Source organism: Leiobunum rupestre, chromosome 6, assembly GCF_980474605.1.
Source record: "Leiobunum rupestre chromosome 6, qqLeiRupe1.1.hap1, whole genome shotgun sequence".
Taxonomy (NCBI): Eukaryota; Metazoa; Arthropoda; class Arachnida; order Opiliones; family Sclerosomatidae; genus Leiobunum; species Leiobunum rupestre.
The window spans coordinates 2,065,737-2,087,961 of record NC_143389.1 but is presented as its reverse complement, the minus strand read 5'-3'; the positions used below and the strand labels follow the sequence as shown (position 1 = coordinate 2,087,961).

The 22,225-nt window shown below is 49.1% G+C and overlaps 32 non-coding genes across 32 annotated transcripts; all 32 read left to right on the top strand.

Annotated features, from left to right (window-relative positions):
- The first annotated feature begins 597 nt into the window (after positions 1-597).
- TRNAA-AGC (transfer RNA alanine (anticodon AGC)) lies at positions 598-670 on the top strand. Its single transcript has one exon. It is a non-coding gene; the product is annotated as a tRNA-Ala (tRNA).
- A 475-nt stretch (positions 671-1,145) lies between these two features.
- On the top strand, positions 1,146-1,218 carry TRNAA-AGC (transfer RNA alanine (anticodon AGC)). Its single transcript has one exon. It is a non-coding gene; the product is annotated as a tRNA-Ala (tRNA).
- A 64-nt stretch (positions 1,219-1,282) lies between these two features.
- On the top strand, positions 1,283-1,355 carry TRNAA-AGC (transfer RNA alanine (anticodon AGC)). The gene has a single exon. It is a non-coding gene; the product is annotated as a tRNA-Ala (tRNA).
- A 475-nt stretch (positions 1,356-1,830) lies between these two features.
- Positions 1,831-1,903, top strand: TRNAA-AGC (transfer RNA alanine (anticodon AGC)). Its single transcript has one exon. It is a non-coding gene; the product is annotated as a tRNA-Ala (tRNA).
- A 474-nt stretch (positions 1,904-2,377) lies between these two features.
- TRNAA-AGC (transfer RNA alanine (anticodon AGC)) lies at positions 2,378-2,450 on the top strand. Its single transcript has one exon. It is a non-coding gene; the product is annotated as a tRNA-Ala (tRNA).
- Positions 2,451-3,197: 747 nt separating this feature from the next.
- TRNAA-AGC (transfer RNA alanine (anticodon AGC)) lies at positions 3,198-3,270 on the top strand. The gene has a single exon. It is a non-coding gene; the product is annotated as a tRNA-Ala (tRNA).
- Positions 3,271-3,744: 474 nt separating this feature from the next.
- On the top strand, positions 3,745-3,817 carry TRNAA-AGC (transfer RNA alanine (anticodon AGC)). Its single transcript has one exon. It is a non-coding gene; the product is annotated as a tRNA-Ala (tRNA).
- A 747-nt stretch (positions 3,818-4,564) lies between these two features.
- Positions 4,565-4,637, top strand: TRNAA-AGC (transfer RNA alanine (anticodon AGC)). Its single transcript has one exon. It is a non-coding gene; the product is annotated as a tRNA-Ala (tRNA).
- A 201-nt stretch (positions 4,638-4,838) lies between these two features.
- On the top strand, positions 4,839-4,911 carry TRNAA-AGC (transfer RNA alanine (anticodon AGC)). The gene has a single exon. It is a non-coding gene; the product is annotated as a tRNA-Ala (tRNA).
- An 885-nt stretch (positions 4,912-5,796) lies between these two features.
- Positions 5,797-5,869, top strand: TRNAA-AGC (transfer RNA alanine (anticodon AGC)). The gene has a single exon. It is a non-coding gene; the product is annotated as a tRNA-Ala (tRNA).
- Positions 5,870-6,344: 475 nt separating this feature from the next.
- TRNAA-AGC (transfer RNA alanine (anticodon AGC)) lies at positions 6,345-6,417 on the top strand. Its single transcript has one exon. It is a non-coding gene; the product is annotated as a tRNA-Ala (tRNA).
- Positions 6,418-6,891: 474 nt separating this feature from the next.
- Positions 6,892-6,964, top strand: TRNAA-AGC (transfer RNA alanine (anticodon AGC)). Its single transcript has one exon. It is a non-coding gene; the product is annotated as a tRNA-Ala (tRNA).
- Positions 6,965-7,574: 610 nt separating this feature from the next.
- Positions 7,575-7,647, top strand: TRNAA-AGC (transfer RNA alanine (anticodon AGC)). Its single transcript has one exon. It is a non-coding gene; the product is annotated as a tRNA-Ala (tRNA).
- Positions 7,648-8,657: 1,010 nt separating this feature from the next.
- TRNAA-AGC (transfer RNA alanine (anticodon AGC)) lies at positions 8,658-8,730 on the top strand. Its single transcript has one exon. It is a non-coding gene; the product is annotated as a tRNA-Ala (tRNA).
- Positions 8,731-8,930: 200 nt separating this feature from the next.
- On the top strand, positions 8,931-9,003 carry TRNAA-AGC (transfer RNA alanine (anticodon AGC)). The gene has a single exon. It is a non-coding gene; the product is annotated as a tRNA-Ala (tRNA).
- A 64-nt stretch (positions 9,004-9,067) lies between these two features.
- Positions 9,068-9,140, top strand: TRNAA-AGC (transfer RNA alanine (anticodon AGC)). The gene has a single exon. It is a non-coding gene; the product is annotated as a tRNA-Ala (tRNA).
- A 1,420-nt stretch (positions 9,141-10,560) lies between these two features.
- On the top strand, positions 10,561-10,633 carry TRNAA-AGC (transfer RNA alanine (anticodon AGC)). Its single transcript has one exon. It is a non-coding gene; the product is annotated as a tRNA-Ala (tRNA).
- Positions 10,634-11,098: 465 nt separating this feature from the next.
- TRNAA-AGC (transfer RNA alanine (anticodon AGC)) lies at positions 11,099-11,171 on the top strand. The gene has a single exon. It is a non-coding gene; the product is annotated as a tRNA-Ala (tRNA).
- A 64-nt stretch (positions 11,172-11,235) lies between these two features.
- On the top strand, positions 11,236-11,308 carry TRNAA-AGC (transfer RNA alanine (anticodon AGC)). The gene has a single exon. It is a non-coding gene; the product is annotated as a tRNA-Ala (tRNA).
- A 601-nt stretch (positions 11,309-11,909) lies between these two features.
- TRNAA-AGC (transfer RNA alanine (anticodon AGC)) lies at positions 11,910-11,982 on the top strand. The gene has a single exon. It is a non-coding gene; the product is annotated as a tRNA-Ala (tRNA).
- Positions 11,983-13,939: 1,957 nt separating this feature from the next.
- On the top strand, positions 13,940-14,012 carry TRNAA-AGC (transfer RNA alanine (anticodon AGC)). The gene has a single exon. It is a non-coding gene; the product is annotated as a tRNA-Ala (tRNA).
- A 610-nt stretch (positions 14,013-14,622) lies between these two features.
- On the top strand, positions 14,623-14,695 carry TRNAA-AGC (transfer RNA alanine (anticodon AGC)). The gene has a single exon. It is a non-coding gene; the product is annotated as a tRNA-Ala (tRNA).
- A 327-nt stretch (positions 14,696-15,022) lies between these two features.
- On the top strand, positions 15,023-15,095 carry TRNAA-AGC (transfer RNA alanine (anticodon AGC)). The gene has a single exon. It is a non-coding gene; the product is annotated as a tRNA-Ala (tRNA).
- Positions 15,096-16,516: 1,421 nt separating this feature from the next.
- TRNAA-AGC (transfer RNA alanine (anticodon AGC)) lies at positions 16,517-16,589 on the top strand. Its single transcript has one exon. It is a non-coding gene; the product is annotated as a tRNA-Ala (tRNA).
- A 338-nt stretch (positions 16,590-16,927) lies between these two features.
- On the top strand, positions 16,928-17,000 carry TRNAA-AGC (transfer RNA alanine (anticodon AGC)). Its single transcript has one exon. It is a non-coding gene; the product is annotated as a tRNA-Ala (tRNA).
- Positions 17,001-17,328: 328 nt separating this feature from the next.
- Positions 17,329-17,401, top strand: TRNAA-AGC (transfer RNA alanine (anticodon AGC)). Its single transcript has one exon. It is a non-coding gene; the product is annotated as a tRNA-Ala (tRNA).
- A 64-nt stretch (positions 17,402-17,465) lies between these two features.
- Positions 17,466-17,538, top strand: TRNAA-AGC (transfer RNA alanine (anticodon AGC)). Its single transcript has one exon. It is a non-coding gene; the product is annotated as a tRNA-Ala (tRNA).
- Positions 17,539-18,139: 601 nt separating this feature from the next.
- Positions 18,140-18,212, top strand: TRNAA-AGC (transfer RNA alanine (anticodon AGC)). The gene has a single exon. It is a non-coding gene; the product is annotated as a tRNA-Ala (tRNA).
- Positions 18,213-20,170: 1,958 nt separating this feature from the next.
- TRNAA-AGC (transfer RNA alanine (anticodon AGC)) lies at positions 20,171-20,243 on the top strand. Its single transcript has one exon. It is a non-coding gene; the product is annotated as a tRNA-Ala (tRNA).
- Positions 20,244-20,580: 337 nt separating this feature from the next.
- TRNAA-AGC (transfer RNA alanine (anticodon AGC)) lies at positions 20,581-20,653 on the top strand. The gene has a single exon. It is a non-coding gene; the product is annotated as a tRNA-Ala (tRNA).
- Positions 20,654-20,980: 327 nt separating this feature from the next.
- On the top strand, positions 20,981-21,053 carry TRNAA-AGC (transfer RNA alanine (anticodon AGC)). The gene has a single exon. It is a non-coding gene; the product is annotated as a tRNA-Ala (tRNA).
- A 1,011-nt stretch (positions 21,054-22,064) lies between these two features.
- Positions 22,065-22,137, top strand: TRNAA-AGC (transfer RNA alanine (anticodon AGC)). The gene has a single exon. It is a non-coding gene; the product is annotated as a tRNA-Ala (tRNA).
- The last annotated feature ends 88 nt before the right edge of the window (positions 22,138-22,225 follow it).

Here is a 22,225-nt window from a genome sequence, read left to right as displayed (position 1 = left end):
TCGGAACGGCGGTCTTACTCGACTAAACATTTAATTACTATGGTAAACAGGGGGCGTAGCTCAGATGGTAGAGCGCTCGTTTAGCATGCGTGAGGTACCGGGATCGATGCCCGGCGCCTCCAATGTAAACGAAATTTTCGGAACGGCGGTCTTACTCGACTAAACATTTAATTACTATGGTAAACAAGGGGCGTAGCTCAGATGGTAGAGCGCTCGCTTAGCATGCGAGAGGTAACGGGATCGATGCCCGGCGCCTCCAATGTAAACGAAATTTTCGGAACGGCGGTCTTACTCGACAAAACATTTAATTACTATGGTAAACATGGGGCGTAGCTCAGATGGTAGAGCGCTCGCTTAGCATGCGAGAGGTACCGGGATCGATGCCCGGCGCCTCCAATGTAAACGAAATTTTCGGAACGGCGGTCTTACTCGACTAAACATTTAATTACTATGGTAAACAGGGGGCGTAGCTCAGATGGTAGAGCGCTCGTTTAGCATGCGTGAGGTACCGGGATCGATGCCCGGCGCCTCCAATGTAAACGAAATTTTCGGAACGGCGGTCTTACTCGACAAAACATTTAATTACTATGGTAAACAGGGGGCGTAGCTCAGATGGTAGAGCGCTCGCTTAGCATGCGAGAGGTACCGGGATCGATGCCCGGCGCCTCCAATGTAAACGAAATTTTCGGAACGGCGGTCTTACTCGACTAAACATTTAATTACTATGGTAAACAGGGGGCGTAGCTCAGATGGTAGAGCGCTCGTTTAGCATGCGTGAGGTACCGGGATCGATGCCCGGCGCCTCCAATGTAAACGAAATTTTCGGAACGGCGGTCTTACTCGACTAAACATTTAATTACTATGGTAAACAAGGGGCGTAGCTCAGATGGTAGAGCGCTCGCTTAGCATGCGAGAGGTAACGGGATCGATGCCCGGCGCCTCCAATGTAAACGAAATTTTCGGAACGGCGGTCTTACTCGACAAAACATTTAATTACTATGGTAAACATGGGGCGTAGCTCAGATGGTAGAGCGCTCGCTTAGCATGCGAGAGGTACCGGGATCGATGCCCGGCGCCTCCAATGTAAACGAAATTTTCGGAACGGCGGTCTTACTCGACTAAACATTTAATTACTATGGTAAACAGGGGGCGTAGCTCAGATGGTAGAGCGCTCGCTTAGCATGCGAGAGGTACCGGGATCGATGCCCGGCGCCTCCAATGTAAACGAAATTTTCGGAACGGCGGTCTTACTCGACAAAACATTTAATTACTATGGTAAACAGGGGGCGTAGCTCAGATGGTAGAGCGCTCGCTTAGCATGCGAGAGGTACCGGGATCGATGCCCGGCGCCTCCAATGTAAACGAAATTTTCGGAACGGCGGTCTTACTCGACTAAACATTTAATTACTATGGTAAACAGGGGGCGTAGCTCAGATGGTAGAGCGCTCGTTTAGCATGCGTGAGGTACCGGGATCGATGCCCGGCGCCTCCAATGTAAACGAAATTTTCGGAACGGCGGTCTTACTCGACTAAACATTTAATTACTATGGTATACAGGGGGCGTAGCTCAGATGGTAGAGCGCTCGCTAAGCATGCCAGAGGTAACATGATCGATGCCCGGCGCCTCCAATGTATACCAAATTTTCGAAACGGCGGTCTTACTCGACTAAACATTTAATTACTATGGTAAACAGGGGGCGTAGCTCAGATGGTAGAGCGCTCGCTTAGCATGCAAGAGGTAACGGGATCGATGCCCGGCGCCTCCAATGTAAACGAAATTTTCGGAACGGCGGTCTTACTCGACTAAACATTTAATTACTATGGTAAACAGGGGGCGTAGCTCAGATGGTAGAGCGCTCGCTTAGCATGCGAGAGGTACCGGGATCGATGCCCGACGCCTCCAATGTATACGAAATTTTCAAAACGGCGGTCTTACTCGACTAAACATTTAATTATGTGGTAAACAGGGGGCGTAGCTCAGATGGTAGAGCGCTCATTTAGCATGCGAGAGGTAACGGGATCGATGCCCGGCGCCTCCAATGTAAACGAAATTTTCGGAACGGCGGTCTTACTCGACTAAACATTTAATTACTATGGTAAACAGGGGGCTTAGCTCAGATGGTAGAGCGCTCGCTTAGCATGCCAGAGGTAACGGGATCGATGCCCGGCGCCTCCGATGTAAACGAAATTTTCGGAACGGCGGTCTTACTCGACTAAACATTTAATTACTATGGTAAACAAGGGGCGTAGCTCAGATGGTAGAGCGCTCGCTTAGCATGCGAGAGGTAACGGGATCGATGCCCGGCGCCTCCAATGTAAACGAAATTTTCGGAACGGCGGTCTTACTCGACAAAACATTTAATTACTATGGTAAACAGGGGGCGTAGCTCAGATGGTAGAGCGCTCGCTTAGCATGCGAGAGGTACCGGGATCGATGCCCGGCGCCTCCAATGTAAACGAAATTTTCGGAACGGCGGTCTTACTCGACTAAACATTTAATTACTATGGTAAACAGGGGGCGTAGCTCAGATGGTAGAGCGCTCGCTTAGCATGCCAGAGGTAACATGATCGATGCTCGGCGCCTCCAATGTATACGAAATTGTCAAAACGGCGGTCTTACTCGACTAAACATTTAATTATGTGGTAAACAGGGGGCGTAGCTCAGATGGTAGAGCGCTCATTTAGCATGCGAGAGGTAACGGGATCGATGCCCGGCGCCTCCAATGTAAACGAAATTTTCGGAACGGCGGTCTTACTCGACTAAACATTTAATTACTATGGTAAACAGGGGGCGTAGCTCAGATGGTAGAGCGCTCGCTTAGCATGCCAGAGGTAACATGATCGATGCTCGGCGCCTCCAATGTATACGAAATTTTCAAAACGGCGGTCTTACTCGACTAAACATTTAATTATGTGGTAAACAGGGGGCGTAGCTCAGATGGTAGAGCGCTCATTTAGCATGCGAGAGGTAACGGGATCGATGCCCGGCGCCTCCAATGTAAACGAAATTTTCGAAACGGCGGTCTTACTCGACTAAACATTTAATTACTATGGTAAACAGGGGGCGTAGCTCAGATGGTAGAGCGCTCGCTTAGCATGCGAGAGGTAACGGGATCGATGTCCGGCGCCTCCAATGTAAACGAAATTTTCGGAACGGCGGTCTTACTCGACTAAACATTTAATTACTATGGTAAACAGGGGGCGTAGCTCAGATGGTAGAGCGCTCGCTTAGCATGCGAGAGGTACCGGGATCGATGCCCGGCGCCTCCAATGTAAACGAAATTTTCGGAACGGCGGTCTTACTCGACTAAACATTTAATTATGTGGTAAACAGGGGGCGTAGCTCAGATGGTAGAGCGCTCATTTAGCATGCGAGAGGTAACGGGATCGATGCCCGGCGCCTCCAATGTAAACGAAATTTTCGGAACGGCGGTCTTACTCGACTAAACATTTAATTACTATGGTAAACAGGGGGCGTAGCTCAGATGGTAGAGCGCTCGCTTAGCATGCCAGACGTAACGGGATCGATGCCCGGCGCCTCCGATGAAAACGAAATTTTCGGAACGGCGGTCTTACTCGACTAAACATTTAATTACTATGGTAAACAAGGGGCGTAGCTCAGATGGTAGAGCGCTCGCTTAGCATGCGAGAGGTAACGGGATCGATGCCCGGCGCCTCCAATGTAAACGAAATTTTCGGAACGGCGGTCTTACTCGACAAAACATTTAATTACTATGGTAAACAGGGGGCGTAGCTCAGATGGTAGAGCGCTCGCTTAGCATGCGAGAGGTACCGGGATCGATCCCCGGCGCCTCCAATGTAAACGAAATTTTCGGAACGGCGGTCTTACTCGACTAAACATTTAATTACTATGGTAAACAGGGGGCGTAGCTCAGATGGTAGAGCGCTCGCTTAGCATGCCAGAGGTAACATGATCGATGCTCGGCGCCTCCAATGTATACGAAATTGTCAAAACGGCGGTCTTACTCGACTAAACATTTAATTATGTGGTAAACAGGGGGCGTAGCTCAGATGGTAGAGCGCTCATTTAGCATGCGAGAGGTACCGGGATCGATGCCCGGCGCCTCCAATGTAAACGAAATTTTCGGAACGGCGGTCTTACTCAACTAAACATTTAATTACTATGGTAAACAGGGGGCGTAGCTCAGATGGTAGAGCGCTCGCTTAGCATGCCAGAGGTAACATGATCGATGCTCGGCGCCTCCAATGTATACGAAATTTTCAAAACGGCGGTCTTACTCGACTAAACATTTAATTATGTGGTAAACAGGGGGCGTAGCTCAGATGGTAGAGCGCTCATTTAGCATGCGAGAGGTAACGGGATCGATGCCCGGCGCCTCCAATGTAAACGAAATTTTCGAAACGGCGGTCTTACTCGACTAAACATTTACTTACTATGGTAAACAGGGGGCGTAGCTCAGATGGTAGAGCGCTCGCTTAGCATGCGAGAGGTAACGGTATCGATGCCCGGCGCCTCCAATGTAAACGAAATTTTCGGAACGGCGGTCTTACTCGACTAAACATTTAATTACTATGGTAAACAGGGGGCGTAGCTCAGATGGTAGAGCGCTCGCTTAGCATGCGAGAGGTACCGGGATCGATGCCCGGCGCCTCCAATGTAAACGAAATTTTCGGAACGGCGGTCTTACACGACTAAACATTTAATTACTATGGTAAACAAGGGGCGTAGCTCAGATGGTAGAGCGCTCGCTTAGCATGCGAGAGGTAACGGGATCGATGCCCGGCGCCTCCAATGTAAACGAAATTTTCGGAACGGCGGTCTTACTCGACTAAACATTTAATTACTATGGTAAACAGGGGGCGTAGCTCAGATGGTAGAGCGCTCGCTTAGCATGCGAGAGGTAACGGGATCGATGCCCGGCGCCTCCAATGTAAACGAAATTTTCGGAACGGCGGTCTTACTCGACTAAACATTTAATTACTATGGTAAACAGGGGCGTAGCTCAGATGGTAGAGCGCTCGTTTAGCATGCGTGAGGTACCGGGATCGATGCCCGGCGCCTCCAATGTAAACGAAATTTTCGGAACGGCGGTCTTACTCGACTAAACATTTAATTACTATGGTAAACAAGGGGCGTAGCTCAGATGGTAGAGCGCTCGCTTAGCATGCGAGAGGTAACGGGATCGATGCCCGGCGCCTCCAATGTAAACGAAATTTTCGGAACGGCGGTCTTACTCGACAAAACATTTAATTACTATGGTAAACATGGGGCGTAGCTCAGATGGTAGAGCGCTCGCTTAGCATGCGAGAGGTAACGGGATCGATACCCGGCGCCTCCAATGTAATCGAAATTTTCGGAACGGTGGTCTTACTCGACTAAACATTTAATTACTATGGTAAACAAGGGGCGTAGCTCAGATGGTAGAGCGCTCGCTTAGCATGCGAGAGGTAACGGGATCGATGCCCGGCGCCTCCAATGTAAACGAAATTTTCGGAACGGCGGTCTTACTCGACAAAACATTTAATTACTATGGCAAACATGGGGCGTAGCTCAGATGGAAGAGCGCTCGCTTCGCATGCGAGAGGTACCGGGATCGATGCCCGGCGCCTCCAATGTAAACGAAATTTTCGGAACGGCGGTCTTACTCGACTAAACATTTAATTACTATGGTAAACAGGGGGCGTAGCTCAGATGGTAGAGCGCTCGTTTAGCATGCGTGAGGTACCGGGATCGATGCCCGGCGCCTCCAATGTAAACGAAATTTTCGGAACGGCGGTCTTACTCGACAAAACATTTAATTACTATGGTAAACAGGGGGCGTAGCTCAGATGGTAGAGCGCTCGCTTAGCATGCGAGAGGTACCGGGATCGATGCCCGGCGCCTCCAATGTAAACGAAATTTTCGGAACGGCGGTCTTACTCGACTAAACATTTAATTACTATGGTAAACAGGGGGCGTAGCTCAGATGGTAGAGCGCTCGTTTAGCATGCGTGAGGTACCGGGATCGATGCCCGGCGCCTCCAATGTAAACGAAATTTTCGGAACGGCGGTCTTACTCGACTAAACATTTAATTACTATGGTATACAGGGGGCGTAGCTCAGATGGTAGAGCGCTCGCTAAGCATGCCAGAGGTAACATGATCGATGCCCGGCGCCTCCAATGTATACCAAATTTTCGAAACGGCGGTCTTACTCGACTAAACATTTAATTACTATGGTAAACAGGGGGCGTAGCTCAGATGGTAGAGCGCTCGCTTAGCATGCAAGAGGTAACGGGATCGATGCCCAGCGCCTCCAATGTAAACGAAATTTTCGGAACGGCGGTCTTACTCGACTAAATATTTAATTACTATGGTAAACAGGGGGCGTAGCTCAGATGGTAGAGCGCTCGCTTAGCATGCGAGAGGTACCGGGATCGATGCCCGACGCCTCCAATGTATACGAAATTTTCAAAACGGCGGTCTTACTCGACTAAACATTTAATTATGTGGTAAACAGGGGGCGTAGCTCAGATGGTAGAGCGCTCATTTAGCATGCGAGAGGTAACGGGATCGATGCCCGGCGCCTCCAATGTAAACGAAATTTTCGGAACGGCGGTCTTACTCGACTAAACATTTAATTACTATGGTAAACAGGGGGCGTAGCTCAGATGGTAGAACGCTCGCTTAGCATGCCAGAGGTAACGGGATCGATGCCCGGCGCCTCCAATGTAAACGAAATTTTCAGAACGGCGGTCTTACTCGACTAAACATTTAATTACTATGGTAAACAAGGGGCGTAGCTCAGATGGTAGAGCGCTCGCTTAGCATGCGAGAGGTAACGGGATCGATGCCCGGCGCCTCCAATGTAAACGAAATTTTCGGAACGGCGGTCTTACTCGACAAAACATTTAATTACTATGGTAAACAGGGGGCGTAGCTCAGATGGTAGAGCGCTCGCTTAGCATGCGAGAGGTACCGGGATCGATGCCCGGCGCCTCCAATGTAAACGAAATTTTCGGAACGGCGGTCTTACTCGACTAAACATTTAATTACTATGGTAAACAGGGGGCGTAGCTCAGATGGTAGAGCGCTCGCTTAGCATGCCAGAGGTAACATGATCGATGCTCAGCGCCTCCAATGTATACGAAATTTTCAAAACGGCGGTCTTACTCGACTAAACATTTAATTATGTGGTAAACAGGGGGCGTAGCTCAGATGGTAGAGCGCTCATTTAGCATGCGAGAGGTAACGGGATCGATGCCCGGCGCCTCCAATGTAAACGAAATTTTCGGAACGGCGGTCTTACTCGACTAAACATTTAATTACTATGGTAAACAGGGGGCGTAGCTCAGATGGTAGAGCGCTCGCTTAGCATGCCAGAGGTAACATGATCGATGCTCGGCGCCTCCAATGTATACGAAATTTTCAAAACGGCGGTCTTACTCGACTAAACATTTAATTATGTGGTAAACAGGGGGCGTAGCTCAGATGGTAGAGCGCTCATTTAGCATGCGAGAGGTAACGGGATCGATGCCCGGCGCCTCCAATGTAAACGAAATTTTCGAAACGGCGGTCTTACTCGACTAAACATTTAATTACTATGGTAAACAGGGGGCGTAGCTCAGATGGTAGAGCGCTCGCTTAGCATGCGAGAGGTAACGGGATCGATGCCCGGCGCCTCCAATGTAAACGAAATTTTCGGAACGGCGGTCTTACTCGACTAAACATTTAATTACTATGGTAAACAGGGGGCGTAGCTCAGATGGTAGAGCGCTCGCTTAGCATGCGAGAGGTACCGGTATCGATGCCCGGCGCCTCCAATGTAAACGAAATTTTCGGAACGGCGGTCTTACTCGACTAAACATTTAATTACTATGGTAAACAGGGGCGTAGCTCAGGTGGTAGAGCGCTCGCTTAGCATGCGAGAGGTACCGGGATTGATGCCCGGCGCCTCCAATGTAAACGAAATTTTCGGAACGGCGGTCTTACTCGACTAAACATTTAATTACTATGGTAAACAGGGGGCGTAGCTCAGATGGTAGAGCGCTCGCTTAGAATGCCAGAGGTAACATGATCGATGCCCGGCGCCTCCAATGTAAACGAAATTTTCGGAACGGCGGTCTTACTCGACTAAACATTTAATTACTGTGGTAAACAGGGGGCGTAGCTTAGATGGTAGAGCGCTCGCTTAGCATGCGAGAGGTACCGGGATCGATGCCAATGTAAACGAAATTTTCGGAACGGCTGTCTTACTCGACCAAACATTTAATTACTATGGTAAACATAGGGCGTAGCTTAGATGGTAGAGCGTTCGCTAAGCAAGCGAGAGGTACCGGGATCGATGCCCGGCGCCTCCAATATAAACGAAATTTTCGGAACGGCGGTCTTACTCGACTAAACATTTAATTACTTTGGTAAACAGGGGGCGTAGCTCAGATGGTAGAGCGCTCGCTTAGCATGCCAGAGGTAACATGATCGATGCTCGGCGCCTCCAATGTATACGAAATTTTCAAAACGGCGGTCTTTCTCGACTAAACATTTAATTATGTGGTAAACAGGGGCGTAGCTCAGATGGTAGAGCGCTCATTTAGCATGCGAGAGGAAACGGGATCGATGCCCGGCGCCTCCAATGTAAACGAAATTTTCGGAACGGCGGTCTTACTCGACTAAACATTTAATTACTATGGTAAACAGGGGGCGTAGCTCAGATGGTAGAGCGCTCGCTTAGCATGCGAGAGGTAACGGGATCGATGCCCGGCGCCTCCAATGTAAACGAAATTTTCGGAACGGCGGTCTTACTCGACTAAACATTTAATTACTATGGTAAACAGGGGGAGTAGCTCATATGGTAGAGCGCTCGCTTAGCATGTGAGAGGTACCGGGATCGATGCCCGGCGCCTCCAATGTAAACGAAATTTCGAAACGGCAGTCTTACTCGACTAAACATTTAATTACTACGTTAAACAGGGGGCGTAGCTCAGATGGTAGAGCGCTCGCTTAGCATGCGAGAGGTACCGGGATCGATGCCCGGCGCCTCCAATGTAAACGAAATTTTCGGAACGGCGGTCTTACTCGACTAAACATTTAATTACTATGGTAAACAGGGGGCGTAGCTCATATGGTAGAGCGCTCGCTTAGCATGCGAGAGGTACCGGGATCGATGCCCGGCGCCTCCAATGTAAACGAAATTTTCGAAACGGCGGTCTTACTCGACTAAACATTTAATTACTATGGTAAACAGGGGGCGTAGCTCAGATGGTAGAGCGCTCGCTTAGCATGCGAGAGGTAACGGGATCGAGGCCCGGCGCCTCCAATGTAAAAGAAATTTAAGGAACGGCGGTCTTACTCGACTAAACATTTAATTACTATGGTAAACAGGGGCGTAGCTCAGGTGGTAGAGCGCTCGCTTAGCATGCGAGAGGTACCGGGATTGATGCCCGGCGCCTCCAATGTAAACGAAATTTTCGGAACGGCGGTCTTACTCGACTAAACATTTAATTACTATGGTAAACAGGGGGCGTAGCTCAGATGGTAGAGCGCTCGCTTAGAATGCCAGAGGTAACATGATCGATGCCCGGCGCCTCCAATGTAAACGAAATTTTCGGAACGGCGGTCTTACTCGACTAAACATTTAATTACTGTGGTAAACAGGGGGCGTAGCTTAGATGGTAGAGCGCTCGCTTAGCATGCGAGAGGTACCGGGATCGATGCCAATGTAAACGAAATTTTCGGAACGGCTGTCTTACTCGACCAAACATTTAATTACTATGGTAAACATAGGGCGTAGCTTAGATGGTAGAGCGTTCGCTAAGCAAGCGAGAGGTACCGGGATCGATGCCCGGCGCCTCCAATATAAACGAAATTTTCGGAACGGCGGTCTTACTCGACTAAACATTTAATTACTTTGGTAAACAGGGGGCGTAGCTCAGATGGTAGAGCGCTCGCTTAGCATGCCAGAGGTAACATGATCGATGCTCGGCGCCTCCAATGTATACGAAATTTTCAAAACGGCGGTCTTTCTCGACTAAACATTTAATTATGTGGTAAACAGGGGCGTAGCTCAGATGGTAGAGCGCTCATTTAGCATGCGAGAGGAAACGGGATCGATGCCCGGCGCCTCCAATGTAAACGAAATTTTCGGAACGGCGATCTTACTCGACTAAACATTTAATTACTATGGTAAACAGGGGGCGTAGCTCAGATGGTAGAGCGCTCGCTTAGCATGCCAGAGGTAACGGGATCGATGCCCGGCACCTCCAATGTAAACGAAATTTTCGGAACGGCGGTCTTACTCGACTAAACATTTAATTACTATGGTAAACAAGGGGCGTAGCTCAGATGGTAGAGCGCTCGCTTAGCATGCGAGAGGTAACGGGATCGATGCCCGGCGCCTCCAATGTAAACGAAATTTTCGGAACGGCGGTCTTACTCGACTAAACATTTAATTACTATGGTAAACAGGGGGAGTAGCTCATATGGTAGAGCGCTCGCTTAGCATGTGAGAGGTACCGGGATCGATGCCCGGCGCCTCCAATGTAAACGAAATTTCGAAACGGCAGTCTTACTCGACTAAACATTTAATTACTACGTTAAACAGGGGGCGTAGCTCAGATGGTAGAGCGCTCGCTTAGCATGCGAGAGGTACCGGGATCGATGCCCGGCGCCTCCAATGTAAACGAAATTTTCGGAACGGCGGTCTTACTCGACTAAACATTAAATTAATATGGTAAATAGGGGGCGTAGCTCAGATGGTAGAGCGCTCGCTTAACATGCGAGAGGTACCGGGATCGATGCCCGGCGCCTCCAATGTAAACGAAATTTTCGAAACGGCGGTCTTACTCGACTTAACATTTAATTACTATGGTAAACCGGGGGCGTAGCTCAGATGGTAGAGCGCTCGCTTAGCATGCGAGAGGTACCGGGATCGATGCCAATGTAAACTAAATTTTCGGAACGGCGGTCTTACTCGTCTAAACATTTAATTACTATGGTAAAGACGGGGCGTAGCTCAGATGGTAGAGCGCCCGCTTAGCATGCGAGAGGTACCGGGATCGATGCCCGGCGCCTCCAATGTAAACAAAATTTTCGAAACGGCGGTCTTACTCGACTAAACATTTAATTACTATAGTAAACTGGGGGCGTAGCTCAGATGGTAGAGCGCTCGCTTAGCATGCGAGAGGTAACGGGATCGATGCCCGGCGCCTCCAATGTAAACGAAATTTTCGGAACGGCGGTCTTACTCGACTAAACATTTAATTACTATAGTAAACAGGGGGCGTAGCTCAGATGGTAGAGCGCTCGCTTAGCATGCGAGAGGTACCGGGATCGATGCCCGGCGCCTCCAATGTAAACGAAATTTTCGGAACGGCGGTCTTACTCGACTAAACATTTAATTACTATGGTAAACAGGGGCGTAGCTCAGGTGGTAAGGCGCTCGCTTAGCATGCGAGAGGTACCGGGATTGATGCCCGGCGCCTCCAATGTAAACGAAATTTTCGGAACGGCGGTCTTACTCGACTAAACATTTAATTACTATGGTAAACAGGGGGCGTAGCTCAGATGGTAGAGCGCTCGCTTAGCATGCCAGAGGTAACATGATCGATGCCCGGCGCCTCCAATGTAAACGAAATTTTCGGAACGGCGGTCTTACTCGACTAAACATTTAATTACTGTGGTAAACAGTGGGCGTAGCTTAGATGGTAGAGCGCTCGCTTAGCATGCGAGAGGTACCGGGATCGATGCCAATGTAAACGAAATTTTCGGAACGGCTGTCTTACTCGACCAAACATTTAATTACTATGGTAAACAGGGGGCGTAGCTTAGATGGTAGAGCGTTCGCTAAGCAAGCGAGAGGTACCGGGATCGATGCCCGGCGCCTCCAATGTAAACGAAATTTTCGGAACGGTGGTCTTACTCGACTAAACATTTAATTACTATGGTAAACAGGGGGCGTAGCTCAGATGGTAGAGCGCTCGTTTAGCATGCGAGAGGTACCGGGATCGATGCCCGGCGCCTCCAATATAAACGAAATTTTCGGAACGGCGGTCTTACTCGACTAAACATTTAATTACTTTGGTAAACAGGGGGCGTAGATCAGATGGTAGAGCGCTCGCTTAGCATGCCATAGGTAACATGATCGATGCTCGGCGCCTCCAATGTATACGAAATTTTCAAAACGGCGGTCTTACTCGACTAAACATTTAATTATGTGGTAAACAGGGGGCATAGCTCAGATGGTAGAGCGCTCGCTTAGCATGCCAGAGGTAACATGATCGATGCCCGGCGCCTCCAATGTAAACGAAATTTTCGGAACGGCGGTCTTACTCGACTAAACATTTAATTACTGTGGTAAACAGGGGGCGTAGCTTAGATGGTAGAGCGCTCGCTTAGCATGCGAGAGGTACCGGGATCGATGCCAATGTAAACGAAATTTTCGGAACGGCTGTCTTACTCGACCAAACATTTAATTACTATGGTAAACAGGGGGCGTAGCTTAGATGGTAGAGCGTTCGCTAAGCATGCCAGAGGTAACGGGATCGATGCCCGGCGCCTCCAATGTAAACGAAATTTTCGGAACGGCGGTCTTACTCGACTAAACATTTAATTACTATGTAAACAAGGGGCGTAGCTCAGATGGTAGAGCGCTCGCTTAGCATGCGAGAGGTAACGGGATCGATGCCCGGCGCCTCCAATGTAAACGAAATTTTCGGAACGGCGGTCTTACTCGACTAAACATTTAATTACTATGGTAAACAGGGGGCGTAGCTCAGATGGTAGAGCGCTCGCTTAGCATGCCAGAGGTAACGGGATCGATGCCCGGCGCCTCCAATGTAAACGAAATTTTCAAAACGGCGGTCTTACTCGACTAAACATTTAATTATGTGGTAAACAGGGGGCGTAGCTCAGATGGTAGAGCGCTCGCTTAGCATGCCAGAGGTAACATGATCGATGCCCGGCGCCTCCAATGTAAACGAAATTTTCGGAACGGCGGTCTTACTCGACTAAACATTTAATTACTGTGGTAAACAGGGGGCGTAGCTTAGATGGTAGAGCGCTCGCTTAGCATGCGAGAGGTACCGGGATCGATGCCAATGTAAACGAAATTTTCGGAACGGCTGTCTTACTCGACCAAACATTTAATTACTATGGTAAACAGGGGCGTAGCTTAGATGGTAGAGCGTTCGCTAAGCAAGCGAGAGGTACCGGGATCGATGCCCGGCGCCTCCAATGTAAACGAAATTTTCGGAACGGTGGTCTTACTCGACTAAACATTTAATTACTATGGTAAACAGGGGGCGTAGCTCAGATGGTAGAGCGCTCGTTTAGCATGCGAGAGGTACCGGGATCGATGCCCGGCGCCTCTAATATAAACGAAATTTTCGGAACGGCGGTCTTACTCGACTAAACATTTAATTACTTTGGTAAACAGGGGGCGTAGCTCAGATGGTAGAGCGCTCGCTTAGCATGCCAGAGGTAACATGATCGATTCTCGGCGCCTCCAATGTATACGAAATTTTCAAAACGGCGGTCTTACTCGACTAAACATTTAATTATGTGGTAAACAGGAGGCGTAGCTCAGATGGTAGAGCGCTCATTTAGCATGCGAGAGGTAACGGGATCGATGCCCGGCGCCTCCAATGTAAACGAAATTTTCGGAACGGCGGTCTTACTCGACTAAACATTTAATTACTATGGTAAACAGGGGGCGTAGCTCAGATGGTAGAGCGCTCGCTTAGCATGCCAGAGGTAACGGGATCGATGCCCGGCGCCTCCAATGTAAACGAAATTTTCGGAACGGCGGTCTTACTCGACTAAACATTTAATTACTATGGTAAACAAGGGGCGTAGCTCAGATGGTAGAGCGCTCGCTTAGCATGCGAGAGGTAACGGGATCGATGCCCGGAGCCTCCAATGTAAACGAAATTTTCGGAACGGCGGTCTTACTCGACTAAGCATTTAATTACTATGGTAAACAGGGGGCGTAGCTCAGATGGTAGAGCGCTCGCTTAGCATGCGAGAGGTACCGGGATCGATGCCCGGCGCCTCCAATGTAAACGAAATTTTCGGAACGGCGGTCTTACTCGACTAAACATTTAATTACTATGGTAAACAGGGGGCGTAGCTCAGATGGTAGAGCGCTCGCTTAGCATGCCAGAGGTAACATGACCGATGCTCGGCGCCTCCAATGTATACGAAATTTTCAAAACGGCGGTCTTACTCGACTAAACATTTAATTATGTGGTAAACAGGGGGCTTAGCTCAGATGGTAGAGCGCTCATTTAGCATGCGAGAGGTAACGGGATCGATGCCCGGCGCCTCCAATGTAAACGAAATTTTCGGAACGGCGGTCTTACTCGACTAAACATTTAATTACTATGGTAAACAGGGGGCGTAGCTCAGATGGTAGAGCGCTCGCTTAGCATGCCAGAGGTAACATGATCGATGCTCGGCGCCTCCAATGTATACGAAATTTTCAAAACTGCGGTCTTACTCGACTAAACATTTAATTATGTGGTAAACAGGGGGCGTAGCTCAGATGGTAGAGCGCTCATTTAGCATGCGAGAGGTAACGGGATCGATGCCCGGCGCCTCCAATGTAAACGAAATTTTCGAAACGGCGGTCTTACTCGACTAAACATTTAATTACTATGGTAAACAGGGGGCGTAGCTCAGATGGTAGAGCGCTCGCTTAGCATGCGAGAGGTAACGGGATCGATGCCCGGCGCCTCCAATGTAAACGAAATTTTCGGAACGGCGGTCTTACTCGACTAAACATTTAATTACTATGGTAAACAGGGGGCGTAGCTCAGATGGTAGAGCGCTCGCTTAGCATGCGAGAGGTACCGGGATCGATGCCAATGTAAACGAAATTTTCGGAACGGCGGTCTTACTCGACTAAACATTTAATTACTATGGTAAACAGGGGCGTAGCTCAGGTGGTTGTGCGCTCGCTTAGCATGCGAGAGGTACCGGGATTGATGCCCGGCGCCTCCAATGTAAACGAAATTTTCGGAACGGCGGTCTTACTCGACTAAACATTTAATTACTATGGTAAACAGGGGGCGTAGCTCAGATGGTAGAGCGCTCGCTTAGCATGCGAGAGGTACCGGGATCGATGCCCGGCGCCTCCAATGTAAACGAAATTTTCGGAACGGCGGTCTTACTCGACTAAACATTTAATTACTATGGTAAACAGGGGCGTAGCTCAGGTGGTAGAGCGCTCGCTTAGCATGCGAGAGGTACCGGGATTGATGCCCGGCGCCTCCAATGTAAACGAAATTTTCGGAACGGCGGTCTTACTCGACTAAACATTTAATTACTATGGTAAACAGGGGGCGTAGCTCAGATGGTAGAGCGCTCGCTTAGCATGCCAGAGGTAACATGATCGATGCCCGGCGCCTCCAATGTAAACGAAATTTTCGGAACGGCGGTCTTACTCGACTAAACATTTAATTACTGTGGTAAACAGGGGGCGTAGCTTAGATGGTAGAGCGCTCGCTTAGCATGCGAGAGGTACCGGGATCGATGCCAATGTAAACGAAATTTTCGGAACGGCTGTCTTACTCGACCAAACATTTAATTACTATGGTAAACAGGCGGCGTAGCTTAGATGGTAGAGCGTTCGCTAAGCAAGCGAGAGGTACCGGGATCGATGCCCGGCGCCTCCAATGTAAACGAAATTTTCGGAACGGCTGTCTTACTCGACCAAACATTTAATTACTATGGTAAACAGGCGGCGTAGCTTAGATGGTAGAGCGTTCGCTAAGCAAGCGAGAGGTACCGGGATCGATGCCCGGCGCCTCCAATGTAAACGAAATTTTCGGAACGGTGGTCTTACTCGACTAAACATTTAATTACTTTGGTAAACAGGGGGCGTAGCTCAGATGGTAGAGCGCTCGCTTAGAATGCCAGAGGTAACATGATCGATGCTCGGCGCCTCCAATGTATACGAAATTTTCAAAACGGCGGTCTTACTCGACTAAACATTTAATTATGTGGTAAACAGGGGGCGTAGCTCAGATGGTAGAGCGCTCATTTAGCATGCGAGAGGTAACGGGATCGATGCCCGGCGCCTCCAATGTAAACGAAATTTTCGAAACGGCGGTCTTACTCGACTAAACATTTAATTACTATGGTAAACAGGGGGCGTAGCTCAGATGGTAGAACGCTCGTTTAGCATGCGAGAGGTACCGGGATCGATGCCCGGCGCCTCCAATATAAACGAAATTTTCGGAACGGCGGTCTTACTCGACTAAACATTTAATTACTTTGGTAAACAGGGGGCGTAGCTCAGATGGTAGAGCGCTCGCTTAGCATGCCAGAGGTAACATGATCGATGCTCGGCGCCTCCAATGTATACGAAATTTTCAAAACGGCGGTCTTACTCGACTAAACATTTAATTATGTGGTAAAAAGGGGGCGTAGCTCAGATGGTAGAGCGCTCATTTAGCATGCGAGAGGTAACGGGATCGATGCCCGGCGCCTCCAATGTAAACGAAATTTTCGAAACGGCGGTCTTACTCGACTAAACATTTAATTACTATGGTAAACAGGGGGCGTAGCTCAGATGGTAGAGCGCTCGCTTAGCATGCGAGAGGTAACGGGATCGATGCCCGGCGCCTCCAATGTAAACGAAATTTTCGGAACGGCGGTCTTACTCGACTAAACATTTAATTACTATGGTAAACAGGGGGCGTAGCTCAGATGGTACAGCGCTCGCTTAGCATGCGAGAGGTAACGGGATCGATGCCCGGCGCCTCCAATGTAAACGAAATTTTCGGAACGGCGGTCTTACTCGACTAAACATTTAATTACTATGGTAAACAGGGGGCGTAGCTCAGATGGTACAGCGCTCGCTTAGCATGCCAGAGGTAACATGATCGATGCCCGGCGCCTCCAATGTAAACGAAATTTTCGGAACGGCGGTCTTACTCGACTAAACATTTAATTACTATGGTAAACAGGGGGCGTAGCTCAGATGGTAGAGCGCTCGCTTAGCATGCGAGAGGTAACGGGATCGATGCCCGGCGCCTCCAATGTAAACGAAATTTTCGGAACGGCGGTCTTACTCGACTTAACATTTAATTACTATGGTAAACCGGGGGCGTAGCTCAGATGGTAGAGCGCTCGCTTAGCATGCGAGAGGTACCGGGATCGATGCCAATGTAAACTAAATTTTCGGAACGGCGGTCTTACTCGTCTAAACATTTAATTACTATGGTAAAGACGGGGCGTAGCTCAGATGGTAGAGCGCCCGCTTAGCATGCGAGAGGTACCGGGATCGATGCCCGGCGCCTCCAATGTAAACAAAATTTTCGAAACGGCGGTCTTACTCGACTAAACATTTAATTACTATAGTAAACTGGGGGCGTAGCTCAGATGGTAGAGCGCTCGCTTAGCATGCGAGAGGTAACGGGATCGATGCCCGGCGCCTCCAATGTAAACGAAATTTTCGGAACGGCGGTCTTACTCGACTAAACATTTAATTACTATAGTAAACAGGGGGCGTAGCTCAGATGGTAGAGCGCTCGCTTAGCATGCGAGAGGTACCGGGATCGATGCCCGGCGCCTCCAATGTAAACGAAATTTTCGGAACGGCGGTCTTACTCGACTAAACATTTAATTACTATGGTAAACAGGGGCGTAGCTCAGGTGGTAGAGCGCTCGCTTAGCATGCGAGAGGTACCGGGATTGATGCCCGGCGCCTCCAATGTAAACGAAATTTTCGGAACGGCGGTCTTACTCGACTAAACATTTAATTACTATGGTAAACAGGGGGCGTAGCTCAGATGGTAGAGCGCTCGCTTAGCATGCCAGAGGTAACATGATCGATGCCCGGCGCCTCCAATGTAAACGAAATTTTCGGAACGGCGGTCTTACTCGACTAAACATTTAATTACTGTGGTAAACAGGGGGCGTAGCTTAGATGGTAGAGCGCTCGCTTAGCATGCGAGAGGTACCGGGATCGATGCCAATGTAAACGAAATTTTCGGAACGGCTGTCTTACTCGACCAAACATTTAATTACTATGGTAAACAGGGGGCGTAGCTTAGATGGTAGAGCGTTCGCTAAGCAAGCGAGAGGTACCGGGATCGATGCCCGGCGCCTCCAATGTAAACGAAATTTTCGGAACGGTGGTCTTACTCGACTAAACATTTAATTACTATGGTAAACAGGGGGCGTAGCTCAGATGGTAGAGCGCTCGTTTAGCATGCGAGAGGTACCGGGATCGATGCCCGGCGCCTCCAATATAAACGAAATTTTCGGAACGGCGGTCTTACTCGACTAAACATTTAATTACTTTGGTAAACAGGGGGCGTAGATCAGATGGTAGAGCGCTCGCTTAGCATGCCATAGGTAACATGATCGATGCTCGGCGCCTCCAATGTATACGAAATTTTCAAAACGGCGGTCTTACTCGACTAAACATTTAATTATGTGGTAAACAGGGGGCATAGCTCAGATGGTAGAGCGCTCGCTTAGCATGCCAGAGGTAACATGATCGATGCCCGGCGCCTCCAATGTAAACGAAATTTTCGGAACGGCGGTCTTACTCGACTAAACATTTAATAACTGTGGTAAACAGGGGGCGTAGCTTAGATGGTAGAGCGCTCGCTTAGCATGCGAGAGGTACCGGGATCGATGCCAATGTAAACGAAATTTTCGGAACGGCTGTCTTACTCGACCAAACATTTAATTACTATGGTAAACAGGGGGCGTAGCTTAGATGGTAGAGCGTTCGCTAAGCATGCCAGAGGTAACGGGATCGATGCCCGGCGCCTCCAATGTAAACGAAATTTTCGGAACGGCGGTCTTACTCGACTAAACATTTAATTACTATGTAAACAAGGGGCGTAGCTCAGATGGTAGAGCGCTCGCTTAGCATGCGAGAGGTAACGGGATCGATGCCCGGCGCCTCCAATGTAAACGAAATTTTCGGAACGGCGGTCTTACTCGACTAAACATTTAATTACTATGGTAAACAGGGGGCGTAGCTCAGATGGTAGAGCGCTCGCTTAGCATGCCAGAGGTAACGGGATCGATGCCCGGCGCCTCCAATGTAAACGAAATTTTCAAAACGGCGGTCTTACTCGACTAAACATTTAATTATGTGGTAAACAGGGGGCGTAGCTCAGATGGTAGAGCGCTCGCTTAGCATGCCAGAGGTAACATGATCGATGCCCGGCGCCTCCAATGTAAACGAAATTTTCGGAACGGCGGTCTTACTCGACTAAACATTTAATTACTGTGGTAAACAGGGGGCGTAGCTTAGATGGTAGAGCGCTCGCTTAGCATGCGAGAGGTACCGGGATCGATGCCAATGTAAACGAAATTTTCGGAACGGCTGTCTTACTCGACCAAACATTTAATTACTATGGTAAACAGGGGGCGTAGCTTAGATGGTAGAGCGTTCGCTAAGCAAGCGAGAGGTACCGGGATCGATGCCCGGCGCCTCCAATGTAAACGAAATTTTCGGAACGGTGGTCTTACTCGACTAAACATTTAATTACTATGGTAAACAGGGGGCGTAGCTCAGATGGTAGAGCGCTCGTTTAGCATGCGAGAGGTACCGGGATCGATGCCCGGCGCCTCTAATATAAACGAAATTTTCGGAACGGCGGTCTTACTCGACTAAACATTTAATTACTTTGGTAAACAGGGGGCGTAGCTCAGATGGTAGAGCGCTCGCTTAGCATGCCAGAGGTAACATGATCGATTCTCGGCGCCTCCAATGTATACGAAATTTTCAAAACGGCGGTCTTACTCGACTAAACATTTAATTATGTGGTAAACAGGAGGCGTAGCTCAGATGGTAGAGCGCTCATTTAGCATGCGAGAGGTAACGGGATCGATGCCCGGCGCCTCCAATGAAAACGAAATTTTCGGAACGGCGGTCTTACTCGACTAAACATTTAATTACTATGGTAAACAGGGGGCGTAGCTCAGATGGTAGAGCGCTCGCTTAGCATGCCAGAGGTAACGGGATCGATGCCCGGCGCCTCCAATGTAAACGAAATTTTCGGAACGGCGGTCTTACTCGACTAAACATTTAATTACTATGGTAAACAAGGGGCGTAGCTCAGATGGTAGAGCGCTCGCTTAGCATGCGAGAGGTAACGGGATCGATGCCCGGAGCCTCCAATGTAAACGAAATTTTCGGAACGGCGGTCTTACTCGACTAAGCATTTAATTACTATGGTAAACAGGGGGCGTAGCTCAGATGGTAGAGCGCTCGCTTAGCATGCGAGAGGTACCGGGATCGATGCCCGGCGCCTCCAATGTAAACGAAATTTTCGGAACGGCGGTCTTACTCGACTAAACATTTAATTACTATGGTAAACAGGGGGCGTAGCTCAGATGGTAGAGCGCTCGCTTAGCATGCCAGAGGTAACATGACCGATGCTCGGCGCCTCCAATGTATACGAAATTTTCAAAACTGCGGTCTTACTCGACTAAACATTTAATTATGTGGTAAACAGGGGGCGTAGCTCAGATGGTAGAGCGCTCATTTAGCATGCGAGAGGTAACGGGATCGATGCCCGGCGCCTCCAATGTAAACGAAATTTTCGAAACGGCGGTCTTACTCGACTAAACATTTAATTACTATGGTAAACAGGGGGCGTAGCTCAGATGGTAGAGCGCTCGCTTAGCATGCGAGAGGTAACGGGATCGATGCCCGGCGCCTCCAATGTAAACGAAATTTTCGGAACGGCGGTCTTACTCGACTAAACATTTAATTACTATGGTAAACAGGGGGCGTAGCTCAGATGGTAGAGCGCTCGCTTAGCATGCGAGAGGTACCGGGATCGATGCCAATGTAAACGAAATTTTCGGAACGGCGGTCTTACTCGACTAAACATTTAATTACTATGGTAAACAGGGGCGTAGCTCAGGTGGTTGTGCGCTCGCTTAGCATGCGAGAGGTACCGGGATTGATGCCCGGCGCCTCCAATGTAAACGAAATTTTCGGAACGGCGGTCTTACTCGACTAAACATTTAATTACTATGGTAAACAGGGGGCGTAGCTCAGATGGTAGAGCGCTCGCTTAGCATGCGAGAGGTACCGGGATCGATGCCCGGCGCCTCCAATGTAAACGAAATTTTCGGAACGGCGGTCTTACTCGACTAAACATTTAATTACTATGGTAAACAGGGGCGTAGCTCAGGTGGTAGAGCGCTCGCTTAGCATGCGAGAGGTACCGGGATTGATGCCCGGCGCCTCCAATGTAAACGAAATTTTCGGAACGGCGGTCTTACTCGACTAAACATTTAATTACTATGGTAAACAGGGGGCGTAGCTCAGATGGTAGAGCGCTCGCTTAGCATGCCAGAGGTAACATGATCGATGCCCGGCGCCTCCAATGTAAACGAAATTTTCGGAACGGCGGTCTTACTCGACTAAACATTTAATTACTGTGGTAAACAGGGGGCGTAGCTTAGATGGTAGAGCGCTCGCTTAGCATGCGAGAGGTACCGGGATCGATGCCAATGTAAACGAAATTTTCGGAACGGCTGTCTTACTCGACCAAACATTTAATTACTATGGTAAACAGGCGGCGTAGCTTAGATGGTAGAGCGTTCGCTAAGCAAGCGAGAGGTACCGGGATCGATGCCCGGCGCCTCCAATGTAAACGAAATTTTCGGAACGGCTGTCTTACTCGACCAAACATTTAATTACTATGGTAAACAGGCGGCGTAGCTTAGATGGTAGAGCGTTCGCTAAGCAAGCGAGAGGTACCGGGATCGATGCCCGGCGCCTCCAATGTAAACGAAATTTTCGGAACGGTGGTCTTACTCGACTAAACATTTAATTACTTTGGTAAACAGGGGGCGTAGCTCAGATGGTAGAGCGCTCGCTTAGAATGCCAGAGGTAACATGATCGATGCTCGGCGCCTCCAATGTATACGAAATTTTCAAAACGGCGGTCTTACTCGACTAAACATTTAATTATGTGGTAAACAGGGGGCGTAGCTCAGATGGTAGAGCGCTCATTTAGCATGCGAGAGGTAACGGGATCGATGCCCGGCGCCTCCAATGTAAACGAAATTTTCGAAACGGCGGTCTTACTCGACTAAACATTTAATTACTATGGTAAACAGGGGGCGTAGCTCAGATGGTAGAGCGCTCGTTTAGCATGCGAGAGGTACCGGGATCGATGCCCGGCGCCTCCAATATAAACGAAATTTTCGGAACGGCGGTCTTACTCGACTAAACATTTAATTACTTTGGTAAACAGGGGGCGTAGCTCAGATGGTAGAG